The sequence below is a fragment of the Lampetra planeri genome, chromosome 10 (genome assembly GCF_965212315.1).
Source record: "Lampetra planeri chromosome 10, kcLamPlan1.2.h2, whole genome shotgun sequence".
In the NCBI taxonomy this organism is placed as follows: Eukaryota; Metazoa; Chordata; class Hyperoartia; order Petromyzontiformes; family Petromyzontidae; genus Lampetra; species Lampetra planeri.
Window position 1 is genome coordinate 13,639,492 of NC_136116.1, and position 6,141 is coordinate 13,645,632.

The following is a 6,141-nucleotide window of genomic DNA, read 5'->3' on the forward strand; positions in this document are numbered from 1 at the left end:
AACATATCTCCCAATTCACATTTTTATAACAACTGTGGAAATATACATTTTATTTTTCTACTTGCAACATGCAATGAGCTATTTTTAAATCATTCATGCGTGCGTTCATTCATTCATTCGTTGAGAGGCGTTCACTTTCAGGTTCGTCTCTACCGAGCTGCCTAAGCGTAGCGTTGAGCGCCAAGTTGGTCTTAATTTCCCTGTGGAAATACGTCTGTGTTGTTCAAGTGTGCACCGAGCCTCGTAATTGGCTGGCTTGCCACTCTCCGATCAACAGCGGCAGACAGAGCACTGGGGCCGGCATATAACGAGCGCATTAAAAAACACAATCGTGCCCTTCACACGGCAATAGGGCTGCAGGTGAGGTTGCCTCCAGAAAACCACCACCGTTACACAATCAATGGGACTGCAAGAGGCATCGTTCGGTGTGATCTTTTATGCATATAAAGTATCAACGCTACATTTTCCAAAACGTTTTGTTTTCACATTCGACATTGTCTGTTTTTGGCTTGCTGTAATTTGATGCAACTACGTAATTGTAAATCAGGCTGCGCATTTGGAATTCATAGTTTGCATATAAAAAAATAGAAATCTAAACGGATGTTATCTTTCAATTATCAAAGATTTAAACTGACTCCATTTGGAGCTTAGAGTATAGGTTCAGCCTGAGTATGTGGTGGAAATTCCATGTGTGGTGGGAGAAATTCTGTCCATAGAATAACCATTGTTGCTGTCCCAAAAGCCGTTCATTGTTTTGATTCTGGAAGAATGATGAGCAGAATTGACCTCCCCAAGTTGAATTTGAACTTTGAGATTTGTTTTACTTGAATGTGAGCCAAGACAGAAGGAAGAAAAACCATGCATACGCATGATTCCGTAACGCTTTCCATCACGAGTTTGGACTATTCTTTGGATGTGGATCACAAATATGAACGTTACCAAAAAAAAACATGCAAATAAGGTAGTGTGATACATGCATTTAATTACAGTTTACTCGCATACCAACCACTCCATTGTCTCAAGTACACCGCTCCCCCCACGATAGAAATATTGGCCGTAAATATTTGCTTTAAAATATTTCCAACTACTGATCCTCAAACATCGTTCATTCGAATGGCATTGACGTATTTGGGGACGTTGCACTGGCAGTGTTGCAGAAGCACAAATATCAAACAAAAAACTCAACTCAACCCTTCACAACACGTTGGATTATTGCCTGAAACGTCGTTTCTTACATACTTCTATTTAAGGCAGTGTTATCGGCGAATGGGTTAACTTTTTTGTTCTTTCGTGTTAGGACATTCTCTTAAACATTAACAAGACAGGTACTCGGGGCTGTGGCCCTGAGCACGATTGTTTAAGAGCGCTTCATGAATGTAAATGATTACTTTCATGCCTACAGTACCGCTTGAGGCCTTTTTACTTCATAACGATATCAGCAACGGGCATCTGTGCGCAGAGCAGTGCCGGATTATCCTAGTAGCAAAAGTAGCTGCATGTGTAGTAGCTACATGTGTAGTTGCTACTACACATGTAGCTACTACACATGTACATGTGTAGTAGCTACGGGCCCCGCACTTTCAAGGGCCCCGCGCTAAACCCTTCCAAGCTATCAATTCCGGTTCAGTGATTCTGCACTTGCGCTATTACTATAGTACTATACTGCCTTCAATTTTGATGAACAACTGGGTGTTTAAGGTTAGCGATTTGTGGTATTTTTTGGCTGTATAGAAAATGACAAAAATACAATTAGGGGCCCGTCCATAAATGACGTCACGCGATTTTGGACAATTTTTGACCCCCCCTCCTTCGTCACAAAAAGTCAGAACCCCCCTCAAATATGACGTCACAAAGCTCTGCCCCCACAAAAAAACACATGCTTCAAATCGCTTTAAACTATTGTCATTGTAGTGCGTATTTAATGTGGCGCTGCACTCTGATGTCGTAGGAAAAACATTTATTAAAAAGTCTATTTAATTAAGTAGAACGTGTTGTCTATATTCATTTAAAGTTGCGCATTTTGATGTGACGTCACATTTCTCACCCCCCCCCCCTCGTCAAACATCGTCACAAATGTCTGACCCCTTCCCTAGGTGCGTGACGTCATTTATGGACGGCCCCTTACATTACTACTCAAGTAAAAACATGTGCGTGTTTAATATTTGTGTGTTTTTTTCATTCATTGCCCCTTTATAATATATGCTCCAGGACCCGCACTCGTTTCATCCGGCACTGGGTGCGAGGGTCACCCAGGGACGGAAAATGCAGCGCCGAATCGTTGCGCACACGACTCTGCCGCCCGACTGACTGCTGTGTGGGAACAAAGCTGCTCTTTATTCAAATCTAGAATTAAAGCTGCCCTTGTTTATTCGCGCTGGTGGTGGGCAGGGCGCAGCTGTACCACAGTGGCCTTTATAAACACCCGGCACTGTGAAGCCATGCACACTACCCCAGCCATTCACGAGAGCCACTGCTGCTGCACACTCAACACGGCACACCGAGAGGCAATTCGTCCTGTTGAGTTACACCCGAGCATTTGTATGCGTGTGTTTGTTTACACATTTGACACAATAAATAATATCCCTCGAATCCGTTGAGATGTAATTCATGCCCTAACACGTTCTCTTATCTACGTGTTTTCCAATTTTCCATGACCGATATGCGAAATACCGTAAACATCTAAATATATATATACAAGAGATGAATTGTCCTTCATGTAAATAATAATAATGTGAAGACCCCATGATCTTTTTCACTGATGGATGGTCAGTCACCCCATGCTGTGCCGATCATGGAGGTTGTCTTCACCATATTTCACCACGCTGGTTCAGATATCTCTCGCTACTGATGTTAGCCGTGGCCGGGAATTGAACTCATATCCTTTGGTTCTTTCGGTAAAGTCACGTAGATAGAATAAAATAAAATAATAATAACAAATTAAATTTAAAACAAATCAAAACCAAAAACTCCGGTCCGCTTGTGTTGCGATCAAAACGTCGTGAGTTTTTGGTTTTTATTTAAAATATATATAGTTTATTATTTTGATTATTTTTATTTTATTTTGTTCTATCTACATGACTTTACCGAAAGAACCAAAGACTATAAATTCACCTTATGTCGCCGTTTCACAACGCAGTGCGCTAAACACTGCCACACCGCCCCTCCGCTACCCATCATATCATGTCACCCAGAATCTGCCACGCATTGCGTTGCATATATATATTTAGAACATACGTTATTTGGAATGTGTCAATACATTATAAGATGTAGCAATGTTGATCTGAAAGTGGCTGTATGAAAAAAAATTCCCACCCTTACACCCTAAGGGGCCGTCCATAAATGACGTCACGCGATTTTTGACGATTTTTATCCCCCTCCTCGTCAAACGGCGTCACAACAAGTCAGACCCCCCTCAAATATGACGTCACAAAGCTCTGCCCCCCCCCCAACCACATTTACATTTAGAAAATAAAACATGCTTCAAATCGATTTAAACTATTGTCATTGTAGTGCGTATTAAATGTGCCGCTGCACTCTGATGTTGTAGGAGAAAACATTTATTAGAAAGTCTATGTAACTAAGTAGAACGTGTTGTCTATATTTATTTAAAGTTGCGGATTTTGATGTGACGTCTCATTTCTCAACCCCCCCCCCCACCTCGTCACACATCGTCACAAATGTCTGACCCCTCCCCCCCCCCCAGGTGCGTGACGTCATTTATGGACCGCCCCTAAATGACACTGTTCGCTCAGAGATAAGCACTGGCCAGTATTTAAGAATGGAGGTTTTTTTGCTCGATTGACATTGTTACAAAATTGTATTCAAATACAATATTGCAACAATGTTGTATTCATGTACAATATTGTAACATATTGTATTATAACGTCTCGCCACGGTGGCGATGAGATGTTAACTACCTCGCCCGGTCTACAGGAGGTCGTGGGTTCGATCCCGACCCTGACACCAGCTGCTGCTGCGTATTTGGAGTTTGCGTGCCTCTCTCCCCGTGATCGCGTGGATTTTTCTCCGGGTCCTCCGGTTTTCCCCTCCATATTTAGAGACACATTTGGCTGATATAAATTCACACATGATAAGCCACTTCGATGAGCTATCATGCATTAAAAAAATAGTTTCGTTCAACTAAGTAACCGGCAGAGGTGTGGACTCGAGTCATGTGACTTGGACTCGAGTCAGACTCGAGTCATGAATTTGATGACTTGCGACTCGACTTGGACTTGCATAACAATGACTTTGTCCCACCTCTGGTAACCGGTATTCGGTCAAACATCCCATTGCTGGAAAATGACCAGTAAATATCTCAATTGGGATCGCACAGCAGAAACAACATTGCTCCCTGCTGCCAAAATCCAGCAGGTCCCTCCTGGAAAAAGAGTCGTGGGACTCATTGAGGCTTTCCTGAGTTTTCAAGCCGAATACAAATACTAATGGTGCATGCATTCTCACGTGTATATGAACACATTTGTGTTCATGCGTGTGGGCATGTGAGGCCACGTGTGCCCTTAATTCGCGTTTGTAAACGTGTATTCGCAAGTGTACGCATACACGTGCGAATTGACACGTGCACGTGTGTATTGCACATGCGTGTAAGTGTGTGTACCCGCACCCGTGTGAACACGCATGTGTAACAGAGTGTGTGTGTGCACTGTGCCGGTCTTCATAGGTGCTCACTGTGCCGTGTGCTGTCTGCGTGTGTGCACACCCATCGTGTGAACACGTGTGTGAGTGTGGCAGCGTGTGTGTAACTGTGTGTGTGTGACTGTGTGTGTGTGCTGTGAGTGTGACTGTGTGTGTGACTGTGTGTGTGACTGTGTGTGACTGTATGTGACTGTGTGTGTAACTGTGTGTGTGACTGTGTCGTGGTGACGTCACCGCCACTTAGTGGCGAATGGCGGTTGTTGTTGTTGTTGTGTGACTGTGTGTGTCTGTGTGTGTGACTGTGTGTGTGACTGTGTGTGTGACTGTGTGACTGTGTGTGTGTGACTGTGTGTGTGTGACTGTGTGTATGTTTGTGACTGTGTGTGTGTGTCTGTGTGTCTCTGTATGTGTGACTGTGTGTGTGACTGTGTGACTGTGTGTGTGACTGTGTGTCTGTGTGACTGTGTGTGTGACTGTGTGACTGTATGTGTGTGTGACTGAGTGACTGTGTGACTGTGTGTGACTGTGTGTGTGAGACTGTGTGTGTGTGAGCTGCTGTCAGAGCGCCATGTTGCAAGAGAGGTTATTGTTGGCTCGTCGTGCTCCAGGGCGCTGTTGTTAGAACCCCGTTACACACACACACAGTTACACACAGTCACACACAGTCACACACACACAGTTACACACACACAGTCACACACACACAGTTACACACACACACAGTCACAAACAGTCACACACAGTCACACACACACAGTTACACACACACAGTTACACACACACACAGTTACACACAGTCACAGACACACAGTCACACACAGTTACACACACACAGTTACACACAGTCACACACACACAGTCACACACAGTTACACACAGTCACAGACACACAGTCACACACAGTTACACACACACAGTTACACACAGTCACACACACACACAGTCTCACACACACACAGTCACACACACAGACACACACACACACACCCCCACCACCACACACCCATCATCACACACACACAGCCACACACACACAGACAGTCACACACACACACACACACCCCCACCACCACACACAGACACACACACACAGACACACACACCCCCACCACCACCACCCACCCATCGTCACACACACACAGACACACACACAGTCACACACACACAGTCACACACACAGACACACACACACACACACCCCCACCACCACCACCCACCCATCGTCACACACACACAGGCACAGCCACACACACAGTCACACACACACAGACACACACACACACACCCCCACCACTACCACCCACCCATCGTCACACACACACAGACACACACACAGTCACACACACACACACCCACCACACACACAGACACACACACACCCCCACCACCACACACACAGACACACACACACCCCCACCACACACACACACAGACACACACACACCCCCACCACCACCCACCCATCGTCACACACGAGACGCGGCT

General features: G+C 45.0%; 1 protein-coding gene across 2 annotated transcripts in view; it reads left to right on the forward strand.

The window, feature by feature from the left end:
* The first annotated feature begins 5,869 nt into the window (after nt 1-5,869).
* The window catches only part of VOPP1 (VOPP1 WW domain binding protein), a 32,339-nt gene continuing 32,067 nt past the window's right edge, over nt 5,870-6,141 (forward strand). Inside the window, exon 1 of one of the 2 annotated variants that reach the window (XM_078598377.1) lies at nt 5,870-6,141. This exon is cut by the window's right edge and continues 279 nt beyond it. The gene's annotated coding sequence lies outside the window, so the exon portion shown is untranslated. The other variant, XM_078598376.1, reaches the window with a different exon arrangement.